Here is an 11,685-nt window from a genome sequence, read left to right as displayed (position 1 = left end):
CGTAGCATTTGTTACAATGGTGTCAGTCATCTCAGTTTAGAGAGTGAGTTCTGTTTCATACACACACAAAAGTGTAATTTAGAGGATCCACTCCTGTATTCAAATGCAGTTGTTTCTCTCTCTCTCTCAAAAAAAAAAAAAAAAACCAAGTAATTACCACCTTCAGTAAAACTGACATATGCATGAAGAATGAATACAAACCAATTCTATTTTGTTTCTAGGTTTTGCTAAACAACATTTTCACATTACAAAGCAACATTAATCTTTTCCAGGAGTCTTGTGTTTGTATATAAACCCAGACACTACTAAAATGCAGTGTATATGCAAATATATTATAATCCAGTTCCTCTGCCCCTGTGGCCAGAGTCAAACTCCTCCTACTTTTTCCCCTACACCTACTTCAGCGCTTTCCTTTGCCTTTATTCAAGTGCCATTAGCACACTGCTGCTATTCCTGGCTCTGGACAAGCTGGAGCTTGGATCATACAGGCTTATGTGCTGCCAACCAGAGCAGAACTAAACTGTTTGTGCAGCCCCCCTCCCTAGAATTAGCGGTGGCCCATCCCCCGTCTGTGCTCACTCAATGCTCTCTCTCTCCTCCATTGCTATACATGTTGTGTTTTTTACACTTGCACACTCATGTTGAATTGTGCAAGTGGTGACATACTAATGCCATATTAACAGATTACAGGAACATGATAGCTGGTTCCATGTATTTATGTCGAGCATGAATCATGGCAGCGTGGATTAGCATGAAGATCAATGATATCGCTTTGTTACATTTATGTACTGATACCCTGAGAAGAAAAATGGCAACATAGGATGTTCCTGCAGTTCAAATGGTCATGCAGTGTTAGCAAAAGGTTAGAAAATTATCATTTTTAATAAAACAAAAAAAAAGTAACTTATGCTCATCAAGGCTTTAATTATTAAATTAAATTTGCAAATGACTATTACAATAAATACCAGTTGGCATTAATTTGTGTCCTCACTAATTAAAGTATACATTTATTTCTTTAAAAAAAATTTTTTTAACACCAAGCTTTTGTGTATATGTATATAATTATATATAAATATTATAAATATAAAAGTTATTATATTATTAATATTTTAAATATTAAATATAAACAACATATATTTTTTTCTTTTTCATGCATTGCTAAAGCATTTTGGATTTTAATAAAGAAAAAAATAAAATAAATCTGATTTAGGCAAATGCACTTTTGAATTAGTGTATACAGCCATCCAAATGCATTAATTGATTAACTTTAATGATTAACATTAATTTGGCATTGTGCTGTGTGATAAAACTGCACATTTTAGTGGCCAGCCTAAGGCAGACCTGTGCAATAATCATGCCGTCTAATCAGTATCTTGTTATGCCACACCTGTGAGGAGGATGGATTATCTCAGCAAAGGAGAAGTGCTCACTAACACAGATTTAGACAGATTTGTGAACAATATTTGACAGAAATCGGCCTTTTGTGTACATAGAAAAAGTCTTAGATCTTGGACTTCAGTTCATGAAAAATGGGGGAAAAATCAAAGTGTTGCGTTTATAATTTTGTTCAGTGTTTAATAAATTTTCTGTGTATTAATTAGTTAAAAAGTTAATGGTTTTAAATGCAGTATATGCACAAGATTTTTAAATAGCATAATGCAACTGAGACTTATGTGAAGTAGTTCAGCATCACAGTGCAATGTCATAGACACGAAAATAGGTAACATTTTCCATATTTCTATCCTCTCGTTCCATGCTGACATCTACTCTTGACTGTTGTGGAAGAAAGCCTCTTGGCATCATGCTGAAACTTAGACATTACTACGGCAACCAATTTAGATATATCAGATATTGTCTACACAGAACAAATGTATTCAAATTCATCAACTGCAAAATGACATGCAGACTTTCATATCTGCAAACCAAATCAAAGCTTGGCTCAATCTGAACAAAGCATTTACAAAAAACATCAGCTAAGTGCATAAATTAAGTATAAATGACACAAATTGGACATTTTGTGAAGGTATAACACTTTAGTTAAAAAAAAAAAACAACTCTTTCTGGGAAATGTTAAAAGAGAACAAAAAGACGACAGACCAGCAATGACAACATATGGTTCATATGAATCATAACAACCTATCAGAGACCTGTCAGATCCAGATGTCAGACTAGACGGCAATGGGAATGGGCTGATACAGGCAGGCCGAGTGTGCTTGAGCTGTGGCATCAAACCAAAGATGCTGGCAGGAGAGGTGACAAACTGAATGGATATCAAATATAAGAGAGACAGCGAGAGAAAGAGACTGTTATGATGCTTCTACCGCAGACTTTGGAACAAATAAAGACACTTGAGTAGGAATAGAACACGGTACACACTGCAAGCTAATCATGGCACATGGTACACAGAGCATTTACTGGATAGACACTTGGCAGAAATTGGAAAGTGGAATCTCAAAATTGGACTGAAGGAATATTGCAGCCCAGTTTTAACAGTGCTAGTATTAAGCAGTGCTGCGTTCGGTTACCAGCTGGCAAAATGTTAAGGAATACGGGAAGAGCAAAACGTGGTTAATTGCAGCACGGAATATGTACATTAAACCAAAAATTACACAGTTGTCTCTCCATATACAAATACCACAAAACAAATCTTTTCTTCCTGGATGGTGCAGTCCGGTTGCCAGCAGTGGCCCACGCTGCTTAATAGATGCCTATATTAACTGTTACCAAGTCACAAAATGAGTGAGAGTACAATGAAGTCCATTGTTATGTAACACACTAAAGCTTCTAATGATGGGCTCAGATAATTGGAAACAAAAGGATCGAAGGTAATGAGACAATCAAAGCACAATGGCATGTTTGTCACTCTTTTATTCGGCTAAAGGGCATTCAGCCTTGCGATATGCAGGATAAAATAGTCCGAAAATGAGGATGGTCAAATAACTACACTTCACGTATTCATTCATGTTTTGGTCTGCTCTGAAACTAGCGTCTAGCTTTCGTTTCAATTAGAAAAGAAATAAATCAGTAACAAAACCTTGCTAACTGCACTTCCATACTCCATTAGGAAGCAAATGTAAATCAAACTGCTTCCTAGTGTTCACATTGTTGTAATAATGAGCTATTTAGATAGATTATAAAATGGCATTAGTCAGATGGAAAGCGCACAAGCCTTAAATTCTTTCTTATTCATATTTATTTTTACTGGGACAAATCCATGAGACCCCTCCATCAGGGACAAGGCATTAAGTGTACTTTTGTTGTAAGCTACTGCCTTCCTGCCGTGTCTTAATCATGCAGAATCTGATTAAGATTCTTTATTGGATTAAATTTTGGATATATATCAGGTATAGCAAATTTTCTAAAGGAAAAAAATCTCTCAATTAATGTTGTGGCACTACATTAATATTGAAGATTAGAATGAACTGATTTATATAGAAACACTTAAATTACACTCAGTGGATACTAAAGTGAAATACTGAAGAACGGTTAAATTATAATGAATTAGTTTTATGGCACATATATTTAGCAAAACATTGCTCTCTAGAGTTTATTTTCCTAGCTGAGTAACAAGTTTATGGTCACCCAATAGGCCTATGTTTTCTGAGGCAAATATGACGTTACATGACACATAGAAGCTGTTATATTGATGTCTTTCTGCAGTTGAAATCACAAAGTTTACTGCGATTTAATGGATGGGAGGTGCGCTACAATGTCCTGTTTATTAGCTGAAAACAGGCTAGACTAATCGATTCTTGGGATTTAAGAATCATACCGTAAAAATTAAAAGAACAGATTAAAATCAAGATATATATATATATAGCCATATAATGCTCTAGCACATTAATCTTATGTTAAAACATATAAAGAGCATATTTAATTTTTAGTGGTTTCATACATGCTTATTGCACCCAGAAAATTAATTTAAGGAGAAGGAAATGCTTTATCTGGGTGGAATTCATGCACTAAAATTTGACCTTTGGCAGACCTAGAACTAGCTTAATTCCTCAGCTTTAGAAAACTGGCTTCAATATTTGGATAATGTAGAGCAGTAATAAATAATGCAGTGGCATAATTATTCTCAAAGCACACAGTCAAGTGTATTTCTCTATAGATCTTACTCTAAACAGTGCAAGTATGAGGCAAGGACTTACATGGGAGCTTTTGCTAGATTAGTTGTAATTGGGGAAATGCAGACACCATCCTCTTCATGCAGGAAGTGGACCAGGGGAAAATGGGATAGGCTGTGGACAACTTGGAATGGCTTTCCTTTCTCTTTACCCATCCACATCAGTAAACCGCTGGCCTACTTTCACAGCTTCCATTTTTAATGAGTTCCTCCAACACCTGCACTGAGCTCACCAGTCAATAACCTGTCACATCCACAAGAAGCCCATGTAAAAGGAACACAGAGTAATTGTAATAAATATTGAAAGAGCACTGGTTTAGTGGCCTATAGACATGCCAACAGCTGGTTCCTGGCTCTGGGTTCCTAGTAAATGTATGCCGGTGACACTTGTCAAAAAATAACGTGTATCTGGATGGGAATACAGTGCATTTTATTAAAGAATAAGTCTGACCTTTAGTGCTCCAGATGTGTGGAGTAATTAAAGTCAGTCCATATTTTGTTTTCCTGACATTCCAACATGCAAGAGTCTTGAGAAATAACCAAACACAGATTTACACCAACATGCAACTGAAAGCAACAGGGTAATTGAAGATAATGAGGCCATATGAAACATGTTGAATTAACAGACCGTATTAAAATGAAAGACATCACACTTACCTTTACACACAAACACTCTGGGCATGGACTCAATCTCTCACTGGGAAGCGTGGCATTGGATCAAATTTCCTTTCTTCAGGCAGGCTGGAGGACACACCTGTGCTTCTCACGGGTCCTGCACACAACTTCAGGGTGAAGGAACCTCTCCAGGAAAACATTAAAGAATCTTCTTTAGCTCGGAGGGTGTCATATTCCTGTTCTCATCATAAATGAAAGAATTGAGGGGTTTTTCTGGGAGGAGCTTAACGTGTTCGCAGAGCATGACTCAGAGCAGTGAGTTAGGAAACTAAATTACACTGAGTCATAAACAAAAACAGACTGCCAGAAGCTTATCAGTGTCTGATGTTTTAAACCAATGGATTTTTTAGCAAAACTACAAGAGAAACACTGTGTTTTGTCTTGCCATTCACCCAACATTACAAATTTAAGTTACATTAATTTTACCTCAAATTCCAACATTTTTTTTAGTGGGTGGAGGCAGAGAGGCTAAGAAGCTGATCTGATGTTTAGTAAGACAAATAAGAGGCAGTAAAACATAAACAATTAATTAATTAAATTAATCTTCATGTAAAGAAATTATTGGTTCCCTGAGTTCTCCACAATACAATGGTGGTTGGAGGTATAGGTTACAATGGCTGCTAACTGTAAGGTCACTTGTTCAAATCTACAAAGATCGAACCATAAGACAATACAAATGCCCCCTTGAAAATAAGTAAACAAATCTCACTACTTGGTCATGTGCACAATAAAGTTCCAATGACTTTCAAAGAATTAGAATGTTCATAAATCATAACATTCTACAAAATTCTACAAATCTGTTATTTTATTCAATATTAGACTTATTTGATAATACTTTATCTACAAAAGCATACTACTCTCAGTTCTGTTTTAATGCATTGAAATATGTCCACAAATTTTCTTCAAATAGCTAAAAACAGTGCGATAACAAAAACAAATTGCAGATTTCTGTCATGTGATGCTCTAATTTTATGTACACCTTATGCCATTTACTTTACTTATACATTGATATGACAATGGTAAGCGAAAACCAAGACAAGACATTGCTTTTACACAAGTGGGATGCCAAAAGCCCATGGCGCAAACACGGAGATGGCCTAATTGAGAGCTTGTTGACAGACTGGTGGCATGATCCCAGTTTTGCTCCTTTCAAACTGAAAGTCTAAAGATCTCTGCTTGATTCTGATTCAGCGAATAAACCTACTCAAGTCTGTCAGAATGGAGCTTGAATACAGACTCGAATGAACTCGATGACCCTCAGGCTGCATATTTTAGGTCGCGCACATGGAACCCAAAATGACAAATGCTGATTAGGGTGAATAATTAATTTTGCTTTACAAACAAAGTCGTGGCTCTGTGCGACTGGTGAAGGCGGCTACCATCTCAGACATTAATGGAGTCTCCTCTGTTGAATTCACCGGAGCATTCAACATTCAATGTTTAAAGCACAAAACACCCCTCCTCTCCGACTACTCTTCATGCAGAACCATGAGACTTGTTACCATGGAAACGTTCTCAGAGATAGCGCGGCTGCACAAACATGAAATGCTTAAATGCCTCCGTCAAGCACGTATCGAACTGAAACGACGGTGCTTGGAATACAAGGGAAGTATCCTTTATATTCGATCAAGAACGCACAGGCGCCAACTGTTTCTGGCAGCCCGAGAGCTTGAGCCATCTGCACATCACACACAGGCTGTCAGTGTTTGTTGTTTTAATTCAAAGTCTTTATAGTCTGGGCTTTAGCAGTTCTGCAGGGAGTAACGCAAAGCAATCAATTTCAAATACAGAAGACGTTCAAGAACAAACCAACACATTTAGCCTTCTGTACTAGCGGTAAATGTAAACCAGGCAGGTTTGATTAAAATCTGGAGATGCACTTGGCATTTATCAAGTGCATTCAAGGTATACAACAGGGATTTAACCCTATAACCTTCCATATAATGAATATGTGACTAGCCAGGAAAAGCTGTCCTCATTCCTCCCATGCAGCCGCACAGCCTGTGGCCCCGAGCAGAGCACCCTCTTTTTTATTCACACATCTCTGGATCGGCCACCATAGTTATGGAGCTGAAGGATGAAGACTGATGGAAGAACACACAAGCAAGGAGGTGGTGAGGGACAGAGATGGGGAGGGAGAGAGAGAGAAAGAGAGAGAGGGAGGGAGAGAGAGAGAGAGAGAGAGAGAGAGAGAGGGAGAAGAAAAGAATCAGGGCGGAAAAATTGAGTATTAGTTGAAACCTGCAAAAAAACTGAAGATAAAAAAAAATGGGTTGAAATGAGGGAGATGATGATGATTGAGAAATGATGTGACAAGTTCGCTTGGGCAACCGTGGAGTGATCTCATCGTCTCATTGGTGAAGACATGGCTTCTGGAGCTCAAAGGAAATAAGTGTTAATTATGAAATATCTGCCATCTAGATATTACAACCCATAATTGTTATCAGTGGATAACCATTATGGGTTATAATATCTAGATAACAGAAGGGCTTATATAGAGAAGCTGGTCAAATAATGTAACCTGGAAAATAGGAGATATTTATTTATTAAAAGGTAATATTTTATTTATTATAGTTCACCCAAAAATGAAGATTCTGTCATTAATTACTCACCCTCATCGGGTCGTTTCAAACCCATAAGACCTCCTTTCATTTTCACACCAATTTAATTTTTGATGAATTCTGAAAGCTCTCTGACCCTCCATAGAAGGAGGGATACTACCATAAATGGTCCAGAAATCATTAAAATAATCAACGTGCCATCAGGGGTTGAAACAAAAATGACTTAATTCAACAATTCGTCTCCTCCACGTCACCCAAGCACCATTTTGGAGAGTATCCACTGAACGTAAACAACGTATGCTGTTCTGGAAACAATGCCTATGTTCAGATCAAAGCTTAAACAAAATAGGCTTCGTAAAATTATGGTTGAACCACTGATGTCACATGGATTATTTTAACAATGTCCTTGCTAGGTTTCTGGACCTTGATCGTGGCAGAATCCTTGTTGTCTATGCAGGGTCAGAGAGCAATTGGAATTTATCAAAAATATCTTAATTTGTGTTACGCAAATGAACAAAGGTCTTACAGGTTTGGAATGACATGAGGGTAAGAGTAATTAATGACAGAATTTTCATTTCTTGGTGAACTAATTCTTTGAGGTGTTTTACCACCTTTTGCCTTTAATATAGCTTCCAAATACAACTTTGGAATTGATCAGACAAAACAGAGCAGGTTACTCCTCAGCTTTTAAATTCAAACAGTAAATACCATTTTGTGTCTCTTTAAGGTGCCATGACCGATCGCTGTAGTGCCTCAGCTCAAGTGGCACGTCAACCGGTCATCTCTTCCTCTTTACTAGTTATAGCGCAAAATAAACATGAATGAACATCAGAAGGTATCTTGTTTCAACTGCAGAAAGATGACCATACTAACTCGCCATTTTTGAAGTTGAAATCCAACAGTTAATCTACGCTCCTGTCTGGTTTGTTTGTCGGACAAAAATTTTCAGAAATGTTGGAGGAGAGAATCTGCTTCATAGTCTTTTCTTCCAAACTATCCACCGTGGTTTGTTAATATTCAATTTGCAAACAAGCTATTTTGCTGTATTAGTTCAGTGTTTTTTGCAGACAATCTTTCCTGACAGTCCCTTTCGGTTCTTGCCCACTATTCTTAAAGTTATCAATATAGAGACTGTTGTTCTTAAAATTTGTAACAATTGGGCTGTTAACATTAACTAGTCCTGCTAATAGGCTCCCATTATTTTTCCTTTTTGGAAGTCAGCAGCTGCTAAACACAACTTACAACCTAAGAATACAAAGAAAATAAATCACATTGGTATTTTCACTGTAGTCTACACAAATTATATTAACCCCTATAATGATGGTTTTCAAATTACTTAATTGCCCTACCTCTGTATATGTAATACTGTAAAACTTTTTGACCAGAAAAACTATTGACCAGATTTACTGCATGAATGCAAATTGCTGGTCCAATTTTGTACAGTCACGAAAAAGAAATAATTGTAATTTCAAAAAAAGTTCATCTTAAATGATTAGCCTTTTCTGTTGAATTCACAGTTCCTTTTAAAATTCCAGTATGTAATAACCAGTTTACACAATCCAATCTACTCCTGGTGGACAATAATATATTTTTTTCATGAATTTATTGTATTTTTATTTTCATACTGAAGTGCAATGTGTAAATGAAAATGGTTGTAAAAGAAACTTAAAGGTGTTACGAAATGAAGGAATACTGAAAAAAATATCATGGTTTCCACAAAACAGTTAAGCTGCACTACTGTTTTCAACATTTATAATAAAAATGTTTCTTGAGAATTCAAATATTAAAATGATTTCTGAAGGATCATGCAACACTGAAGATTGGAGTAATGATGCTGAAGAATCAGCTTTCCATCACAGGGATAAATAACATTATAAAATGTTAAAACAGATATTCAAACCAACAAGAATTCAGGCTCCCACAGATTATGTGCCCATGTGGAACACAGATTAGTCTGACAAAATAACCATCAGTGGGCCTCAGTCTGGAGCTCTGTGCAAGATCTTGCCTCATGCGGTAAAGATGATCATGAGTAAGGTGTGGGATCAGCCCAGAACTACACGGGTGGAGCTTGTTAAAGATCTTAAAGCAGTTGGGACCACAGTCACCAAGAAAACCATTGGTAACACTACGCCACAATAGACTGAAATCCTGCAGCACCCGCAAGGTTCCCCTGCTCAAGAAGGAACATGTTCAGGCCTGTTTAAAGTTTGCCAATGAACATCTAAACGATTCTGAGAATGCTTGGAAGAAAGTGCTGTGGTCAGAATAGACCAGAATTTAGATCTTTGTTATTAACTCGATTTGCCATGTTTGGAGGGAGAGAAATGCTGACTATGACCCCAAGAACACCATCCCTACAGTCAAGCACGGAGGTGGAAAAATTGTGCTTGGGGGATGTTTTTCTGCTAAGGGTTCAGGACAACTTCACCACATTGAGGGGCAAATGGATGGGGCCATGTGCTAAAAGATCTTCGACAAGAACCTCATTCCCTCAGCCAGAAGACTGAAGATGGCTCATGGGTCTTCAAGCTGGACAACAACCCGAAACATAAGGAGTGGCTCAAGAAACATCACATTAAGGTCATGTAGTGGCCCAGTGTCTCCAGACCTCAATCCTATTATACAATCTGTGGAGGGACCTGAAACTTCAAGTTACCAAACAACAGCAAAGAGACCTTAAGGATTTAAAGAGAATCTGTAGAGGAGTGGATCAAAATCCCTCCTGAGATGTATGCAAACCTGGTGACCAACCACAAAAAAACTACAACAACAAAAAGAAAGCATCTTCCCTCTTTGCTAGACAACAAGGGTTTTGAGAGAGAGAGAGAGAGAGAGAGAGAGAGTGTGTGTTTCAATGTGTGTACATTGTATTTCTCTGACACGAAGCAGAATGTCCATTTCTCTGTTATCACGCCAGCAAGCACAATTATTAATCAGCCTATCACTAATCTGAGCGAACACATTTAATAAGCTTTAACATTCTTTTCAAAACACTATTTCCCGCCCTTTATACCATGCAGACGCCCACAGCAGAATGAAAAATGACAGCGAGTTTTAAAGTGATGGAGCCAAACCTCGTCACAACAAATAGGGCCTCGTGCTCATCTATACAAAAGCATAAATGCAGCAAGACCACCGTCTGTATTTGACTGAAGGAGGTGTTTAATATCTATTAAAATCAATGGGCGTTTAGGTATCCCTCAAGAATTATTTTATGGCCTAGGCCTCATCTGGTATCATTACACCAAACATAAATAACAGCTGTAAATGTTTCACATGGAGGAATTGGGGTGCTCACACACCAAAGTGACAAAATCTGATCTATGTATGAGGACAAAAACAAGCTTAAATCATCATCTTATTTTGAATCTACATTAAGTCGCATCTGAGAATGATCAGCCTACCATTAATTTTTGTATAATTATTATTTAAATGGGTTAACTAATAAATGGCAAACTATTCTCCATGCATGTTGTAGTAGTTGTTCAAAACTCAACATCACAGATTTAAATAATTAATTTTGCTGTTCACAGCCCAATTGACTCCACTGATCATTGATCTTAAAAAGGACTTTTTCAGACTAAGCATAATGTATTAATACATCAGAAATAACCATAATCATATTATCCTACAGTCCAAACAGAAGCTGCTGTCAATTTCAAATAGAAGCATGAGACATCACTTTCTGAATTGTACTAATTTGCTAAATATCAAACAGGCTAATTAATGAACTATTACGTGATGTTTTTTTTAACTCGAGTATTAAAGCAGTCTTTTATTTTGACCGTTTCACAGAAACTACAATCAATATAGTGCATTACAGTTTTTCCCCTCAGTTAAGAAATTTTGAAACCATGAATTTCTCTTTCCTGTAGGGTAAAACTACTAATGCGCAGCCGCTAGTTGGTAATTATTTTAAAGTGCCAATATTGAGGTGAAAAAAAAAAACAACATTGTGAAAAACAGATCTAACCCCCATTGCTTATCGGGCACAGTCTAACACGTTCCAGCACTCCACATGCTAGTGAACTCTTCCACATGCTGGATTATCCGGGTTAGAGATTACATTACATGAGGTTGTTATAATTCCTGCATGTTTTTTCCTTCTCACAGAGCAGGATTTACATTTGCCAAAGCGCAATTCAAAAAAAAAAAAAAAAAAAAAAAAAAAAAAAAGAACTGAGGAAAAAAAGTCACAATTGTGAGATATAAACTCAGAACTGTGCTGTGCAGTTCTGAGTTTATATTTCACAATTATGACTTTTTCCTCATTTCTCAAAGTCTGAGATATATATATATATATATATATATATATATATA

General features: G+C 36.9%; 1 long non-coding RNA gene across 1 annotated transcript; it reads right to left on the bottom strand.

Annotated features, from left to right (window-relative positions):
• Positions 1–2,038: 2,038 nt before the first annotated feature.
• Positions 2,039–5,247, bottom strand: LOC113115885 (uncharacterized). The gene is made up of 4 exons (XR_003293953.1): positions 4,784–5,247; positions 4,578–4,653; positions 4,152–4,370; positions 2,039–2,260 (listed from the first exon to the last, which is right to left on the bottom strand). It is a non-coding gene; the product is annotated as an uncharacterized LOC113115885 (long non-coding RNA).
• Positions 5,248–11,685: the final 6,438 nt, after the last annotated feature.

This window comes from Carassius auratus, chromosome 16 (assembly GCF_003368295.1).
Source record: "Carassius auratus strain Wakin chromosome 16, ASM336829v1, whole genome shotgun sequence".
Taxonomy (NCBI): domain Eukaryota; kingdom Metazoa; phylum Chordata; class Actinopteri; order Cypriniformes; family Cyprinidae; genus Carassius; species Carassius auratus.
The sequence above is the reverse complement of the archived record's forward strand: the minus strand, read 5'-3'. Positions and strand labels throughout refer to the sequence as shown.